The sequence below is a fragment of the Ictidomys tridecemlineatus genome, chromosome 3 (genome assembly GCF_052094955.1).
Source record: "Ictidomys tridecemlineatus isolate mIctTri1 chromosome 3, mIctTri1.hap1, whole genome shotgun sequence".
Lineage (NCBI taxonomy): Eukaryota > Metazoa > Chordata > Mammalia > Rodentia > Sciuridae > Ictidomys > Ictidomys tridecemlineatus.
The window spans coordinates 16,711,830-16,730,942 of NC_135479.1; the positions used below are offsets into that span (position 1 = coordinate 16,711,830).

At 35.3% G+C, this 19,113-nt stretch overlaps 1 protein-coding gene across 12 annotated transcripts in view; it reads left to right on the forward strand.

The window, feature by feature from the left end:
- Kansl1 (KAT8 regulatory NSL complex subunit 1) overlaps positions 1-19,113 on the forward strand; it is a 197,334-nt gene that overhangs the window by 98,785 nt on the left and 79,436 nt on the right. The window lies entirely within an intron of this gene.

Here is a 19,113-nt window from a genome sequence, read left to right on the forward strand (position 1 = left end):
TGTTACTTCTCTGAGCTGTGATTGTCCACCTTACCCTTACTGTAACTCTGAGGGATAAAAATAACCTTTCAAACTCTTTTACACAGGGAAAGTGGTAGTATTCTGTGAAAGACATTTTGTTAAATGCAATTATTGCTGGTTTCCATAATCCTACCGTGTCATATGATATCTCCAGTGAAGTCCGGTGAAGGGTAGTTTTAAATTACCTCTGGAATTTCCTGTAGCTTCCCCTGTTCCTTTTTATTAGTGTCATAATTCAATTGGATATATTTCTTAAAGTTTGTCTGATAACCATGATCAGTTTTTGAGGAAGGAATCCTTATTGGTAGGCAGATTTTGTGAAATAACGACCGTTTATTTGCCAAAATATTTTACTAATATTATCAATGTTATCCAGAATTCAGTATGTATTTTGGGGTGTGTCTTAGAATGCAGACTGTTGAACCAGACCCAAATTTGAATTCCAGCCTGCATTGATTAGGTGTCTGAGTTTGAGAACTGAAATGAAATGGTCAGTAGTGATACTAGTAGAACCTGCTACTACTGAACATCACAGTAATTGATCTGAAAGGTTGAAATTTTTGCTTAAGCTACGTTTTCTTGAGACCATCTTTTCCTAATTGGAGCACTCAGATGAGAGGAGGAGTTGTTCCTGGTGCTGGACACCAAACCCAGAGCCTCCTTCATGCTTGATCTTGTGCCCTGCTGTTGAACGGGATCCCTAATCCTGAGTTGGTTTTATTATGTTAATAATCAGGGAGTTCTTATTCTACTCAGTTTTAGAAGAGGTTTCTTCTGTAGCTATTTTGAAGAGAATAGTTTCACTGTATGTATAGTCCCAGTATGTTTAGTGATGAAAGGCACCTCTCTTGCACAGCCTTGGGGGATGATTCCCTGTATAGAAAGATGTAGTTGGGTTCTAGACACTAGATTTTAGGAGGAGTGCTTTTATTTGCATGTAAGTAAATTGTTGGATTAGTATAGATTGACAATTTCTGACTACCCTTGTAATTGATAGGAGATGAACCACCCCCTGCACACACACTTGCACACTTTTTCGATTGATCTTGCAGCACTTTTGTTATGAATATGATTAAGAGCATTACATATTTTACAGCATGAATACATGTTTAAGTACTTATAAACAAAGATGCCTTTGTTTTTATGATAGCAGACCAAATATGTTTGTGTCTCTGGCATACTTGGTTGCTATGAGTCTTTTTTTTTTTAATTGATTTTATTATTTTTTAAAAAATACACGACAACAGTGGAATGCATTACTATGTTAGAGTCTTAAAATAGGGAAATCTTCAAGTGCAGAATCCCAGCCTCTCAGATCATGGTCACTCGTCCCCCCCCCCCCCCCCCAACTTTAAGCCTTTAAGAACGTTTCATGCTTCCAAATCAGTCTCTGAATTGTTCAGAATTGGGCTTTATGTGGGCTGTAGGTGCTGGTACCCAAATTTTAATTCATTTTTCCACCAGTTCTCAATTATGTCCTCTTCAGGACCCCATTACAGTACCTATTTTTTCAAGGCCAGACACTTAACAGTTGCTTCAGAGACCAAAACAAATATAATTTTTTCCCTTTATTTTCTAGTGGGAGATCAAGACAATAACAATGAGTATATATACTACATACGTGTGTATATGTATATATAGATTATTCCTAAATATATATAATTATATATTATATATGTATGTATATATATATTGTTTGAAGCAAGATAAAGGGGGGAAAGGGGATGCAGTGATGAATAGGTTGGTTTGGGCCTAACTCTGAAAGTGTGATCGTTCTGCAAAAACGTTGACTCAATTATGAAGATACATTAGGAAGACATTTTGGGCAAAAGAAAGAACAGGTGCAGAGGGACAGAGCCTGCTTACTTGCCTGGAGTACTCATAGCAAGCAAGCCAGTAGAATTTGGGAACATAGGAGGTAATGTCATATTTGTAAAGGGAGGCTGATGTAGGTGGAGACAAGTTGTGAGGAAGACTATTTTAAAGATTGTACCTCTTAGGTTCAGGTGGAGACCAAGTGCCTCCTTGAAACAGAGAATTAACATCATCTGACAGTTTGAGAAGAACACTAACTGCTGAGGACAGAAATGAGGGTGGGGAGGCTGTTGTAAAGAGAGGTTGGTGGCTTGGGCCAGAATGATTGTGTTGTGGTAGAGTTTTTGAGGATTAATATGTGATTGTGCATGTATTTTGAAGGCAGAGCAGGTAGTATTTGCTGATGGACTGGTGTTATGGACTGAGTTGTACAAGAGAACTGAGTTTTAGGTCTTGGCATGTGAATGGAAGGTATTGCTGTATATTGAGATATACTGAAATGGGAAGACTTGGAATTGTAGGGTGGGGAAGGGGAGAAGATTAATAGGAGTTCATATTATATTTTTATGATGAAGATAATGAGATGCTGAAAGATCATTCTCTCATAGTTAGCAAAACAGAGTGAAACCTAATGTAAATTATAGGCTTTTGACAATAATGAAATACTAGTATTGGTTAATCAGTTGTAAAAAATGAACCAGAGTAATAAGGAAACTTGGGTAGGGGTATGTGAACATTCTCTGTGTTTTTCACTGAATTTTTATTTTGCGGGTGCAGGTACTGGGAAATGAACTCAGGGTCAGTTGAACCCAATGAGTTGCATTCCCAGCCCCCCCTCCCCTTTGAGACAGAATCTCCCTAAGTCATTGATATTAGCCCTTGATCTTATATATTCCTGTCTCAATCTCCAGAGTAGTTTGGATTATAGATAGGCATGCTCCACCATATCCAGCTCAGTTCTTTTTTAAAATCTAAAACTACTTCAAAATATAAAATCTACTAATTTAAGAAAATCAGTCATGATGGTTTATGCTGTTTTCTCTGAGCTTGGTTGTTGCCAGGGATGTCTTCTTTTGTGACAGCATGCTACAACCCCAAATCAGATCTGTTTAATTGCCCAGTCACTTTTGAATTAATGCCTTAGGCAAAGTAAAAACTACCCCTCTTTACAGCATTCTTGCCATATTTTTTGTCTTGGACATCACAAATATATTTTTGTTCAAAAAGTGGCTTATAATAGTAAATGACGTGTAAGAAATAGCAGAACCATAATTGACAGGAGACTTGAAAGCATGATTTCATTATTCTTTTTTTTTGTTGTTGTTTTTTTTGTTTAGTCGCTTACTTGTACATTCCTAAGGTATCTCTTGGGCTTTATGTACCAGTCACCAGTGGTTCCTTCAAGGGTATACATCTAGCAGGGTTTTTTTTTTAATATTTATTTTTTAGTTATAGTTGGACACAATACTTTTATTTCATTTATTTATATGTGGTGCTGATGATCGAACCCAGGGCCTCGAACGTGCTAGGTGAATGCTCTACCACTGAGCCACAGCCACAGCCCCTCTAGCAGCTTTTTAACTTTCTATCTTTATGCTTTTTGTGTGGAGGTTGAGTTTAGAGTGAATAGTGTATCATTTTGTTTTGAGTACTGTATCTTTTTTTTTTTTAATCATTACACTTTGGACACATGTACCAAAATGTCACACTTACCCTACAAATACATATAACCACTATGTGTTGAAAAATTTAAACAGAAGTCTATCTGGTGAAGGCTAATACATGTCACTTTCATTGAAAAATTGTGTCAAACTCTTAACAAAGGAAGTGATTAGACTTTAAGACTCTGACTTGCCATGGGCTGCAGGAAATCAAAGGGAACATAGATTTGATCCATTTCAAAGGTTTGCTCTGGCATCCTGAGTAAGGAGTTGACTACATAGTTAGGGGCATCAAAGTATCCAGGATCCCAGAGAAAAGGAGTTATGGTACTTTTCATACAGGGATGTTTAAAATGCAATTTTAGGGCAGTATGTACCAAAAGGGGGACAGCACCAGGATTTTAGACACTTTGCTTGGCACCGAAACTCCATGGCTTGTACCCCTTGAAGGTACATGACTGTTGGGTGAGGAAAGGCCTACTAGACCCTGATTATTATTATTATTATTTTTAAAAACCTCTAGTTTCTTTCCCTCCTGTCTGACCTTTCTTATGCCAGATTATTGTATGGTCTTTGTGTTTTTACATGGGCATAGCACTTTACAGCTTATAATGACCTTTCCATATCCATTTTCTAGTTGGATTCCCTTGGCAAACTGAGGGATGGAGTCTTGGGCTAGTCACCACCTAAGACTTAGACATGTGAAGCACTGGAGCAGGTGGCTTCAGGGCATTGGGCCCTACTGAAGGTTGCCCCAGCTCTACTGTCAGCTCCTCAGTGTATAAAAAGCACCTCAGTTTCAGGATGGGTGCCTGTCACTCAGAGGTGTTCGGGGGATAACACTTTGATTGGCTTATGTAAAATGAAGTAATTCAATCCAGAGGCTCCTATTGAATCTGGATTATTTTTATAGCAAATCCTAATTATTTTATTATTTCATTTGTGAACAAATCAGCATGTATCTTTGAGAGGGATTCTTTGTTAAAAAATAATCACAATAACAGTTTTTTTTAACTGAAAATAAATTAATTTCTCCATAGTCTAAAAGCTAGTGTGCAGATTTTCTCCTTTGGCTTTTATGTATGAATTTTTATAATTGGTTGGTTCAAATCGGGATCCAAACAAGGTCTCATATATTACATTTATTGTTTATGTCTCTTAAATCTCAGTCTGTTAACAGTTCCCCATCCCCATTTATTTTTTTTTAAATAGGTTTGTTTATCATGTACTGTCTTCCACATTCTGAATTTGGTTTTTCCCTGTGGTGTAGTACCAAGTTCTTCTGTCTTACCATTTCCTGTATGCTAAAATATATCTAGAGATTTGATCGTTAGTTTCAGATTGGCAAGAATATTTCTTAGGTGGTGCTGTGTACTGCATATTACATCTAAAAGGCAAACAAAATCATCTTCTATTTTGTGGGGCTAAGGCTTATCTGTAGGTTAAGGGGTTGTCCACCTGGTTTATCCATTATGATGTTCCCCTTAGTTTTCTCCTGTTAGTGGCTTGAGCAGCTGTCTAAGCCATAAACGGAATATGGATTTGGTTTCTTTCAGACACTGAGAGGTAAGAAGTGAAGTGACTGATGCCCCCCCCTTCTTTCTTTTGGAGGTGGTGGGTACCAGGGATTGAACCCAGGGGCGTTTAACCACGGAGCCACATCCCTAGCCCCTTATTTTTTTATTTTTTATTTTTTATTTTTTTTTGAGATAGTTATCCATCCCTAAGTTGCTTTAGGTCCTTTGTAAGTTACTAAGGCTGCTCTGGAACTTTCGATCCTCCTGCCTCAGCCTCCCAAGATGGATTATAGATATGCACCACCTCGCGCAGCTGCTTTTTCTTTTTCTTTTTCTTTTTTTAATATTTATTTTTTAGTTGTAGGTGGACACAATACCCCCCCCTCTCTCCCCCCTCCCCCTCCCTCCCCCCTCCCTTCCTTCCTTCCCTTCTTCCCTTCTTTCCTGAGGATCGAACCTGGGGCCTCACATGTGCTAGGCAAGCACTCTACCAGTGAGTTACAACCCCAGCCCCGCAGCTGGTTTTTTGTTTTTTGTTTTTTTAAATATATTGATAGAAGATCCTGTCACCAATAGCAGTAATTCGGTAAATATGTTATGAAACTACTTATTTGTATCCTGAATTATGTATGTATGCAGAAAATGGAAAAGCACTGCGAGGTAGATAGATGTGTCTGACTTGTAATTATATGACTTTTCCCCCTTTTATTTTTAAAATAAGAGTTCTTTTTGTTACAAGTATTTATGAGAGTGTCTGGGTCAGGGAAATTCTCAGGGTTAATCATTTCTAAAAGTAAATTGTCACCAGCTGGCTGGGGTGGCAACTAAAAAAACCCACACAAACACAGAAATACATTTTATACACTGAATAGGGGTCAGGGATGCCTTGGAAACCTCAGGTGTCAGCTCTCATGCTGAGAGGCAAGAGAGAGAGCATACCCCAAGCCCCTCTATTTATTTAGGGGAAAGACATTTGATACAAAATCCCACCCAAATAAGGCAAGAGATTGGGTTTTGAAGGGTGGAGTCTTTTTGCTTGGTGATGTCTTGTGGTCAGCAGATTGACAACTTGGAAAGCCATACCCACTTCAGGTGCTGTGTGAGATCAGGCTGAGGGAGAGAAAAGGCATGCACAACCCAATCAGGCAGTTTAGTCAGGCCAGTCCCCTCATATGCTCAGTGCACATAGCTCACACACACAGCCCATAGATGGCTCGTTACAGTAAATAATTCAAATAAAATTGGTAGAACTGTTATTTCCAAGAACCCCCCTTAACCCTCTCAGTATTTTCAAGCATAATTGAATGTTTTTGTATGTTACTACCACTAGTGTGAGACATCATCTCTAGCAGTAGTCAGAAAGATAAGTAATATAGTAGATACATTAAATGGCAACAAGTTAATCAAAAGCTGTATTGTTTCACCTAACTTTAGTTAGAATCTAGACGAATATCACAGGTACTTTAACATGTATAGGATAAGGAAGGGAAGAGAATTCATATTGTTCTTAAAATGCTGTACTCTTGTGCTAAGGTATTACATATATACGTGATCTCAAGTCACCACAACAGTCCTTTTAAGTTAGATAGTACCCCCATTTTACAGATGAAGAGACTGAGACTCTGAGGTAGGGGGAAGAAAACTTGCTCAAGATTGCATGTAAGCTTGTCATTTGAACCGATTCACATAACTTGTCTCATTTCAACACTGCTCTTATATTCTTGAATTGCTGCCTGTCTCATATTTCATTTAGTTAAAAAGTACACCTCCTTTGTTACCTTTAAATATAGTTACTGCTATCTGGTAAGATTTAGCGCTTCAAAATCATGGTCGGAGATATTTCTATACATTGCATGGAATTGCATGGTGTAGATTTATATACTTTATAAAATTGTTCTACTTATCTAGACCCCAGTGATGAAAGCTTGGAGTTCTTTCATTTTAAACAGTTTTGTACAGAGTTTCTACAATTGTTCTGTCTGGAGCTGGAGCCCAGCCCTGGTCCTATAATAAAATTTGCTCTGATATTCAGATACTGTTCATACTGGGATGCCTCAACAGTTTGATTCTTTAACTGTTAATGGCTTTATGAAAGAGGGCTTTGATATTTGGATGGTTCTTTTTCAAAACTATTTTTTAGCTTTCCACTTAGAAATGGTACCTTTTTGAATTGAATATTATTTCTTGAGTTTTTTCCTCCTTCCGTCTTCTGCAGAAACAAAGAATGCTCTGCATAAAATATCAGTTTTAAATATGTATAGGCTTTTAACTATTTGTGGAAATAGAGAAATGAGTCAAAGATGTAGGTAAAGAGCTTAAGTTGATTTTTTTTAAATAGAGCTTTATGGTTAAACATAGTAGTTGGATTCATCCTGACAAAATCATAAATTTGATTGGTTCTTTTTAAAGGTGAAATTTCATGTGGTATATTTATGTATACACACAGGTGATTTTTAAAGGAATTCACTGTGCTTAAAATGATTTTTGTTAAGTAAGCTGGCCTTCAACACATTGGTAGTGGGGCCCACAGCTGCCTTAAATGTAGGAAGATCAAAAGCCTATAAGTACTAGTTGTTTTTGAAGACAGGAAAATACAGACTGTTAACTACAGAAAATACAGTCTGATAACTACAGACTGTTTCCGTCAATTTGAAATAAAATGAAAAAGGTAGTTGTGAAATGTGATAGGACTTAATTTAATTATTGCATGAACTTTGTAATTTTGAGCCTGGGTAGTATTGACAGACAATAAGTTTAAAGGAAGAGCTAATTTTGGAAAAAAGTTTGTAATTTAGAAGTATTGGATTTTAAATGATTAAGTACAGTAGTTAAAAGCAAGGACTCTGGAGCCAGATTGCTTGGATTCATAAGTAGATTTTACCTGTACTTCTTTGGGGGAAAATGACCTAATTTTTTTGTGCCTCATATTATCCATTTGCAATGTGGGGATAGAAGGTGTAGGTAGTAGGCTCTGCCTTATATGATCATTATAATAATTAAATGATGAAAATTCATGCAGTGTGTATAGCACAGTCAGATCAAGGGAAGCATTCAACAAACGTTTGCTACTATATGTAGTATTCAGCTGTAGAATGTAAATTCAGTGCAAAATATTGAAGCTGGTGATAAAACATTGGTCATAAAATAGTGGAGCTATAAGAAATCTTTTGCATGAATATTTTTATTTGCAACACCTGTTATTTTATGCTTGAAGTGTAAAGGGGTAATTAAACTTCTAGACTGATTCCTAAATTTTATATTGAGTAGTGGTTTCCCGCTGATAATTTATATTTGATTGGTTCTTTTTAAAGGTGATTGATTGGTTCTTTTTAAAGGTGAAATTTCATGTGGTATATTTATATATACACACAAAGTGATTCTTAAAGGAATTCATTCTGCTTAAACTGATTTTAAGGAATGACTTGGTTGTCAGCTTTTCTATCCCAGCTGTCATCCTATTAACAAAATTTCCAATATTATTCAATTATCCTATAATAGTTTGATTCCAGAGATGCTGGACCTCTCTCTGGCTCTAATGGAAAAATTTCATCAATTTCAAAATATGGTCTCTGGGACCAGCACCTAAGAACTTGTTAGAAATTAGGGGACTCTACCTCAAGTTTCCTGGTTGAGAAATTCTGAGTGTGGGGTCTGTCAACCATTATTTATAACACACAGGTTTAAAGTTTGACCTCTAGTGTAGGGTTTCCAACTTGGATTACTTCAGAAGATAAAGCATAGAATGCAAATGAATCAGATTTTCAGAATGGGAATGACTTTGAAGTTAAGATCATATGCCACATCTGAAGAGATCAACTGTAATTTAGTAGTAGTAGACAGACTTACAGACCCCAGATTGATAGATATTGTCTTTATAATAGCTTCTACATCACTGGCAACCATCTGAAACCCCCCCTCCCCTTTTTTTGGTGGTACTGCAAATTGAACCCAGGGCCTTGTGCATGCCAAGCAAGCTCTCTACCAACTGAGCTATATTCCCCAGTCCCTCTGAAAACATTTTGACATAGTTGTAGAAACTAAAGAAAAACAAATAAGACAAACGTGGGAAATGTGACACTAAGTTTGTCATCTTTTATGTAGAAGCTTAAAAGTATTTTAAAACTTGCCTCATATCACAGATTATCCTATGATAAATTATAGGTATATTTTTGGTCATGGGATAAAGGATGGTTTTGATAAATAGGTTCTCCAGAAGAAACTGCTATCTTTCATCAGTAGTGTTTCTCTGAAACTTAACAAAGTATAATTGTTTAACATATTTTAACAAATTAACAAAGCATAATTGTTTAACATAACATAGTATAATTGTTTAAAACTTTTTCAATTTAACAGGCAAACAGGCATTCTTTACACTTATTACTTTGATTTACTAATGTACTTCTATAGTTTCCTTTATATTTATTTGCCATTTATATTTTTTTTGTAAAGCTATAAGTACCTATGTCTTTTTTTAGTTAAAGCTACAAGTACTGATGTCTTTTTTGAGTTATTTGAAAAGGCTTTTGCATTTAAAAAAAAGTTTGTTATAATGCAAATTGCCTTTCCTAGCTTTTATTTGTCTTTTAGTTTATATGTTATTTGAAGAATAGAAGTTTTAAATTTCTGTAGTCAATCAGCCTTTGCTAAATGTCCCTAAAAATTTCCATTGGGATTCGAATTCGAATTAGATCAAATCTGTAATAACTCTCAATAAAGATTTTTGGCTGACTTCCAGGCATGCACATAGTTACTACTGTGAACCCTGTGAATAGGATACTTGCTTCCCCACCACTAAAATCAACAGTATCCATTCATTTAATAAACATTTATTGAATGCTTGCTGCATATAGAGAGACTGTTCAGTGTTGGGAATACATCAGTGAGTAAAACTAATACAAATTTTTACTCTTGAAACTTGCATTGCTGAAGGGAGTCAGTGCAAAAGTAAATACATGATGCCAAGTTTTAAGTACTGCAGAGGACAATTAAAACAAGGTGCAGGAGGGGCTGGGATTGTGGCTCAGAGGTAGAGTGCTTGCCTACCACCTATGAGGCCCTGTGTTCGATCCTTAGCACCACATAAAAAATAAAATAAAGATGTGTCCACCTTTAAGTAAAAAATAAATATTTTAAAAAATATTTGTTTAAAAAGGGTGCAGGAAAGCAGTGATTGGTGCTAGAAGCTACAGCAGCAACTTTATTATTTTTGTATTGGTTAAAGAAGATTTTTTTTGATAAGGGACTTCAAGGAAGTAAGGGAGAAGGCCCAAGGATATCTGGGAGATGAAAGTGTTCAAAGTTGAAGAGTCAGTACAGCAGCCAGAAGTAGAGTGTCTGGGCTGTTAAAGGTACAACTAGTAGTCTGGAGTGGCCAGATTAGAGTGACAATACATGAAAAATAGTCATAAACTGTATAGGTTTTCAGCAGGAGGGGTGACATGATCTGATAAGATTTTTAAATGATGTTTTGGCTGCTTTTTTGAGGCTACAAAGTTCTGGAGGCAGGAGGATCACTGAGGAGGAGGATGCCACTTCCAGGTGAGATATGGTGGTTGCTTGGTTTCAGGCAACAAAGAGGTCTGAGAATGGATGTATTTGAAGGTAGAGACAAAAGTTTCTGAGTGGGAGAGAGGTGGGGAAAAGGGAGTGTTTTACCTTGAAAAACTGCAGAACCAAGTGTGTTGATTTTGGGAGTGGGGTAGGGGTTGATATATATTTTTTTTTAACCAAGGAAGAGAAAAACTAGGAAAAGCAGATTTTTGAAGGGATATAAGAAATATACTTTTATGACATTTCTTACATAGGCAACTTTGTGGCCTTTTTCTGTGAAAACTACTTGCATAGTTTCCTTTCCCCTGCCCCCTTCTGGGACTTTATGATAGTCAGCTATTGCCTGGAAGAAAAGATCTTTGCAGGGTTTTGGTGTTTGCAAGTAAATAACTTAATGGATTTCCCTCAGTATATAGCTTGTTGCCTTTGGATTCCTACTTTGAGCTTTATAACTCTTACTGAATGAAGCCTCTGGCCAATTTGCTGATACTTAATGTTGTGCAGATGTCCTGATCTGAGGAGGGATCTTCTGATTATGTCACATTGCTTTTCTGTTATGAGAAGAGTTACTTATTGAATAATCTGATGCAGTCTGTAGTTCTTTCCCTGCCAGTTAATAACCACCTTTTATCATTTGATCATCTGTATTCTCATTGCCAACTTAGTAGTACCCTAGGATAGCAAATACAGTTGTAGTTGTCTAAACTTATTTCATTGAAATTTAATGAAAAATTTAAACTTTGCTGGGGGGATTGATAGCAAGAAACCTTCCCTCTCTTTAGTTATTGAAGACTGCATATGGTACAATAGTTGGAAATGGAAATCTATCTTTTCCTCATTTGTTCCTACTTTTATTTATATATGTATATATTTCATCTTAATTGCTTTTGGTTATTGGAAATTTCTGTAGATATTCAGGTATTCAATATTAATTTCTGTGATTCTTTAAAATTTGTATTTTAATGAATATGAAAAGGAGAGTTGGGAGTACAAATTGATTTCAGTAATTATCTGCTTAAACTAGAAAAAATGATTTTTCAAAACCTCGTGCTAGTTCTTTCTGTTCCATCATAAGTATGTTCTCCTAGGCAAGGATTGTGGCTCAGCGTTAGAGCACTTGCCTAGCATGGATGGGACCCAGGTTCGATCCTCAGCACCACATTAAAAAAATAAATAAATAAAGGCATTTTGTTGTGTCCATCCACACCTAAAAAATAAAATTAAAAAATAAAAAAGTATGCACTCTCATTTTATACAGTTTAATATGTATGTATTTATTTCTTGATTAAACTCGTCCATTTATGACTTTATTTTTAAAATACATACATGGTGATATTGTACAGTTAAGCAGTTATTACTACCAAGATCACCTCTATCCTATATTGTAAGTTGTCATTTTTCTTGCCTTTTTTTTTTTTAAAGTTGTTTTGCTTGTATTTGCCTAAGAAATTATAAGGTTAACAGATATAGTCTTTGTATAGGGCCAGAAATGTGAAGGAAATCTGAAAACATGTATTTGCTGCTTCTAAATTTTCCCCAGGGAATCTCTAGGTTACTTTCACTTATCTTTAAACTTTACAAAAGCTGTCTATAGAGCTTGGATTTTAAACATTGTATTACTAATATTCATATCTCATTTCATGTAGTTTATTTATTTTCCCTGTATCACTGAATAGATACACCATAATTCATTCACACTTCTCTTGCTGTGAACTGGAATACCTCCTACCCCAGTTTATTTAACTTAAAAATAATGACCAATGCTATTATTCTGAACATTCTTGAACTTGCCTCCTGGTATATGTGCTAAAGATTTGGGGGGTGAGTTCATACTCCTGGTTATACTCCCATGGATATAGTATACCATTCTGTGGTTAAGTATGCAAATCCTCAGTTTTACAGGATGATGACTATTCTTTTATGTATTGCTATCTAACAAATCATATCAGCCTGAATGGCATATCATAACTATTGCATTTTAGTATATTCTGTGAATCAGAATTCTGGGTACAGTTAGAATGGCTTGTCTCTGTTCAGGATTCTTGGCCCTTGGTTGGAAAAATCCAAAGGCCTGGGATTGAAATGGCTGGGACTAGAGAATCTATTTCTAAGATGATATCATCACTTACAAGCCAGACACCTTTTCTGGGATGATTAGAGAAGGCTTTGGTCCCCTGGGACCCTGACATTTACATCAAGGTAGTCTCAGAGTTATAAGTTTTCCTACATGGATCTTTGTATTCAGGGGACAAAATAGAAGCAGTGTGTTCATTTAATCTATGCTGTGATGTCACCCAATATTCCTTCTACCATATTTTGTTGACTGAAGCAGACATGAGCCCTCTCAGTTTCAAGAAGAAAAGGCTCTACGTTTTGATGAGGAGTGTCAAGGAATTTGTATCCCTGTTTTAAAATACATTAAAATACAAATTTTTGTTTTTATACTTTTAAAATGTATTTAACAGTATTATAGTACTACTATTGATGACCGAGATTATTTTAAAGGAATTTTTGAAAAGCTGCAACCATGGGTTTTTTAAATACAAAAATAATATAATTACATAAAGTAAATCTTCAATATTAAATTGAAAGAAAAATGTGCAACTTTTTCATGTTATGGAGTTATTTTGGAGGACTGAAGAGAATTTGGAGAACTATTAATGAAAATTTTTTAGTGGTTAAGATTGAAATTGCATTGTATTTATATGGGTAAAGGGAGCCACTGATAGAGGCTGAACAAAAAGTGTCACAGGATGAAAAAGAATCGACTTAGCTGTTCCTGATCTACTTTTAGTATTCTGTCTTAGCAGAAAACATTGTTATAGTTTTAATGTTTCCTTTGCAAACTATATATATTAGGCTTTATTATTATAAAGTCTGAGATACTACTTTTTGATAAAGTCCTCCTAGTTTGAAGTTGGTTTTGATTCTCATTCTGCCTAAAGTCTTGACAGTCTTAAATACGTAATTATGTATGTAAGAAAAAAAGAGAAAGAAAGGAGGTGGGGGGGGAAGACTTGGTTTCTGAGTGTTTCTCTTTTTTAATAATTTCTAAAATTAGTAATATGAGTTATGAATTTAACCAGAATATATTCAGTGAATGAAACTTTCTGTTTCAACCCTTCGTACTCCTTTTCTGTTTTAGTGCATTGTAAGTACTGTGGGGGATAACTTATTCTTCAGTAGATCAGTGACATTTGCTTGGTGTTATTAGCAGCTTAAGTTTTTTATGGTCACCTTCTATGATGACCCAAGAGATCCCTGAGAAAACTTTAAACATGGTCAGTTTGATGTTTAGTAGTGTCTTTATTATTTCTGCCCCATCCCAGTGATTCTCCATTGCCTTCCCTGGAGCTGTTTGGATTATTCAAATTTAATTTGGAGATGAGCAAGAATATCCTGCAAATTTGTTCTTCATTCATTATAAAATAGTTAACATTTAGTTTGTTTGTTAATGTTAATATCAAATATTAATATTTTGTTCATTGTTTAGTTTGGAATCACTTGTGTTCTCTGAAAGCTATGTATGCCATCATATACACCTCTAAAACTGTCTTTTTGTGTAGAAGGTGTACTTTCCTTGGGGTTTCTGTTTGCTTTCGGGGACAGTACAGTGGAGGATGAGTTGTGCTCTCTTCAGCTTTTTGCTGTCTTCTATCTGTGCAAGAACTGGCTTATAACTGCCTTTTGCTCTTTAAAATACTTTTTCCCCTTAAAAATGTAGCTAAGTTTGTAAAAAATTGAACAATTCAGAGGTCTTTAGTACAGGGTTCAGGGAGATGGACCTAGACCTGGACAGATTCTTTAGATTCTTTAGAGATTATATAAATTAAAAGAGAAAGTGTAAAAAAAATTTTAAGCCTCCTTTAGACAGGATCTTTATGGTATAATTCATAACTTTTGTTGGGGAAGGTATTTGTATTTCTTTTAAAATACTGCTGCATTTGTCTGAACTTCATTGGGATTAAGACTTCTGGGAAACCAGTTACCTATCCACCTCAGTTGACTGTCAGCTGTCAATCAAGGGTCTTATGGCAGTTAATCAGACATTTTCATTTTATCTAGTTAAATAATTAGCCATTCCTTTTTTCCTAAAAATATTCCTAATAAGAATTTGTCTTTGCATTAGTAGACCTTCTCCCTTGCTTACAGATTGTAGTAAAATACTGGCATGTAGTCATAAGAGAACTGTCTGGGGAAAAGTACTTTTAATTATATCAACAATTTGGAACTCCAAGGGGGGATTTAAAATATATATTACTTTATATATTTATATTTTAGTGTATATATTTTAGTTGTAGTTGGACACAATACCTTTAATTAATTAATTTATTTAATATCTTTAGTTTTATTTGTTTATTTTTATGTGTGCTGAGGATCAAACCCAGGGTCTCGCTCGTGCTAGGCAAGCACCCTACTGCTAAGCTACAACCCCACAAATCCCATGGGGGTGGATTTTGATAGTGTCTTTGGTTCAAAGGTAGACTGTTTGAACTCAGGACCTTGTGTATGTAAGGCAATCTCCAGTACTGCCTAGGACCACCCCCCAAAATACCCCATCCCCATTGGGAAAAATGTTTTTCTAGTTTTAATTCAGTAAGTTAGGAAATCTGTATCCTCTTTCATCTTTAGAATTTTTGAGAATCAGATTATTTTAGAACTAGATGTTCTAGAATTGTCAAGTTGCTGAGGGTCTATTTCCAAGCAAATTCTGAGTCTAATTGTAGACAAATTAATAAATACTTAGTTCAATAATTCATCAGCTTACAGGTGAGTAACTTCATCAAAGAGAGACAGAGCACACTTTGACACCAGTTGTTCATTACTAATTTTGTATGTACATTATTTAATAAAGTAACATGCCTTAATGTATGAATGAAATATTTAATGTCCCAAACATTTGGGTAGAATTTTAGAACTGGAAGGACCCTTGTGATAAGACACTGAGTTTTGTACAAGTAGAAACTTGAAAGCTATGCAGATGTAGAGTAGATTGCTGGTTTGATTTCCTTTAAAATGGGGGAATTCTTTTTACTCACTGTTCCATTTTGGTGATCAGTTTGTTTTCTTGTTATAGTTCCTACTTATCAAGATAAGAATAGATCTTAAGGCAGATTTTTAAAATATTTTAATTAGGGGAAAATGTCAAACAGTAATAGTCTTTCTGTGGAGCAGTAAAATATTTTTTGAAATTTTGAAAAGATTGTTTTTTATGCTCCCAAAGTAATTTTAAACATTAGCATGTAACTTTTAGCTTGTTTAACTCTTATCAGCTTGCCCTAAGAGCTTGTCAGATTGAGTTGAACTAGAACTCTGGGCAAGTTGTTGAATCTTTCAGGGACCCCCCCCCCAAACACACACACACACACACACACACACACACACACACACACACTTATTTTTTGTACCAGAAATTGAAACCATTGAAGTACCCCCCGCCTGCCCCTAATTTTGAGATAGGGTCTTTCTGAGTTGCTGAAGCTGGCTTTTGAATTTGCAACCCTCCTGCCTCAGCTTCCCCAGCTGCTAGGATTACTGGTGTGTGCCACTACACCTAGCTTAGGTCCCATTTTGGTTTCACTTTGCTCGTTTAAAAATTGAGAGACTTAGCTGGGCACATTAGGGTACACCTGTAATCCTAGTTACTCAGAGAATTGCAAGTCTTAGACCAGCCTCAGCAACTTAGCAAGACCCTGTCTCGAAAATAAAAAGGGGATGTGGCTCAGTGATAAAGTGCCCCTAGTCACCACCCTCCCCCAATTTTGAGATGCTTAAAGATAATTCTGAAGTTTCTTTCAGTTTTAAAGTTCAGTCACTTTTTGAAAGGGTTTTTAGATTTTGGCTTGGCATTATGATTTAATCAAGATCCTAAGACTTAAAGTCTCCCAAGTCTTCCAAGACTTAAAGTCTAGGTAAGAAAGATTTTATATATCTAAGGAATAGAATTTTACTGAAGTATCTAGAGTGAATTAAGTCTTGCAAACATTTATCTGGGTATATCTATTCTTCCCCCATATGTTGCATATTCAGGATATGTTTTGTGCTGATGGTTACAGGTTTGTCACATCTTGTAAATCAAGCACCTTGAAGATTTTTTAGTTCAAAACACTAGTTCTAAGGATGAGAGAACTGAACTATATTTAAAGGACTTTATTTGCACATGATCTACAATAAGATAAACATTTGAGTCTATAAAAATATAATAAATAATAATACAATAAATAAAATAAATATAAATAACACACGATATAATATATATTAATATATAATGACAATAATAAATACCCCAAAATACCAAGGGTCACTGTCCCTTCATTTGTGACAACCAAAAATGTCTTCAAATATTGCCAGGTATTCTCTGGAGAACAGAAGCACCCAGATTAAGAATAATGGATGAAATCAAGTCATATTCTTAGAAACATTAGAAATACTTTTGAAGGGAGGTCATCTTTCTTATGTAAAGTTCTGATGTTTAGATGATACAGAGAAAGGTTAATTCCTGGAATTTGGTGGCCTTTTTTTTTTTTGTCTTCCATATTCTTTATAGTTCCATTTCATTTATTCATGTTTAAAATTCTCTGATTTACCTTTTTTATTGAAGTGTTAATTATGAAAATAAAACACACTTAGCAATTTAAAACAATACAGAGGGCTTTAAAATAAAAGTCTCACAAAACATTTGTTTAAAAGTCTTTTTGTTTTCATATGCATTCATTTTTGGCATTTTTCTTTATTAACTATACTTGCATCATTGGGGATTGAATTTAGGGGATGCTCTACCACTGAGGTCCCCGGAGTGTTTTGTTTTTAGAGTCTCACTAAGTTGCCCAGGCTGGCCTTGAATTTCCAATTCCCCTGTCTCAGCCTCCCAAGTTGCTAAGGTATTTTTGTTCTTTAAAAACCCAAATAGGAACATGCTCTGAAATTAGCTTTTCAAACTTTGGTGTATTGTAGATGTTGTTTCAGGGTAGTATGTAAAGATCTAACTCATTCATTTTGTTTTGTTTTTCTAGTACTGAGGATTGAATCCAGGGTCTCACACATTATAGGCAAATGTTCTAGCACTGAACTTTTATCTCCAGCCCTTTTATTTTGAGGGTAGGGTCTTGCTAAGTCGCCAAGACCTTGAACTTGGAGACATCCTGCAAGACAAGCCTAACCCATTCTTAATGATTGTATAATATTTCTTTTAGTAGTTATTGAATGTACTTAGCCATTTGCCTTTGGAAAACATGATTGATTTCATTTACCCTAATAGTAAACATCATTGTATGGTGCTTTTATTTCTGTGGGATGAAATCTCAAAGTGTTGTAATTGGTAATTAGATGCTACCAGATAATTTTCCAGAAAATGAACGTTTCTGATTTCTGAGTTTCTTCTGATCTTCAAGAATGCTTCCTGATGTGGTGATTAAGTGACTAAAGACGTCACATTATGTGATGTCTTTAGTCACTTAATATTTATTTTGTATGTACATGAAATAGGAATTCCTCCTCCCTATCAAATGTATGGTTGGTTGTGTCAATGTCAACAATTAAATAGAGCATTCTTTCCTCTGAGATGATGAAACTTAAAATCATGAGATTGAATATGGTCACTTAGGAAGTATGTGTGGAAGAGATTTGGCCTGTGGAGTCTGTGTAGAAATTGTAAATGACAAGAGAAAAACCAGGTTAATATGATGTCTTCAAAGATAGCCAAGTATTATTTTTTTAATTTTCTAATAAGACTAAATTTATTCAATAACCTAGTAAAAGTTTTGATTATAAGTATCCAACAGTATAAAAAGTACAAAACAGATCTGTAGATTTCTAATATATTAATACGAAGTGCATGACTACCTACAGTACATCCTACAGGCAAAGAAAGGTGGAAGGGGAAAAAGAAGACTGTGGTTGAGGTCTAGTAATAAATAAATAAATACAGAAGTAGAGATGATCCATATTATAGTATATTCTACCACCAATACTGCAGCCAAAATGTACCCCCCCAAAAAAAAAACCCTATTTCAAAATAATTCAGGAGAATGATAATGGCTGGACTCTTGTAATACACCTCAAAGGCTATGGGAGAGCCGACCCAACTCACTGTGTAGTCTGTGCATATGGTGGCTTGTAGCATGTAGGTATTTTCTCAAAAGGAAGAAATATAAGTTTAGATTAAGAACTATAAAACTATAGGGTACCCATAAAAAGTGGCTCAGTCCTTACTGTGATGCTATCCAATTTTTATAATCCAGTTTTAAAAATAAGCACTGAGTCATGTTATTACAAGGCAGGCAAATATTTGCCTCCCTCATGTATGGAAAGTTTGAATTGGTGCTATTTTTTTCCTGAATTTTTAGAAAAGAAGCAATAAGAATACTTTGGTTTGGGTTTAATAAGAGGCTTTTAATAAGGATTTTAGAATTAGAAGCTCCAGTTTCAGCATTATCTCAATGTTCAGAAAGCCTGACTATAGAAGAATCCAAACCAACACTAACCCCCTTAGCATGAACCCACCTTTCTTCTTAGTAAATTTTACTTTTAAATAGTGAAAAAAAAAAAAA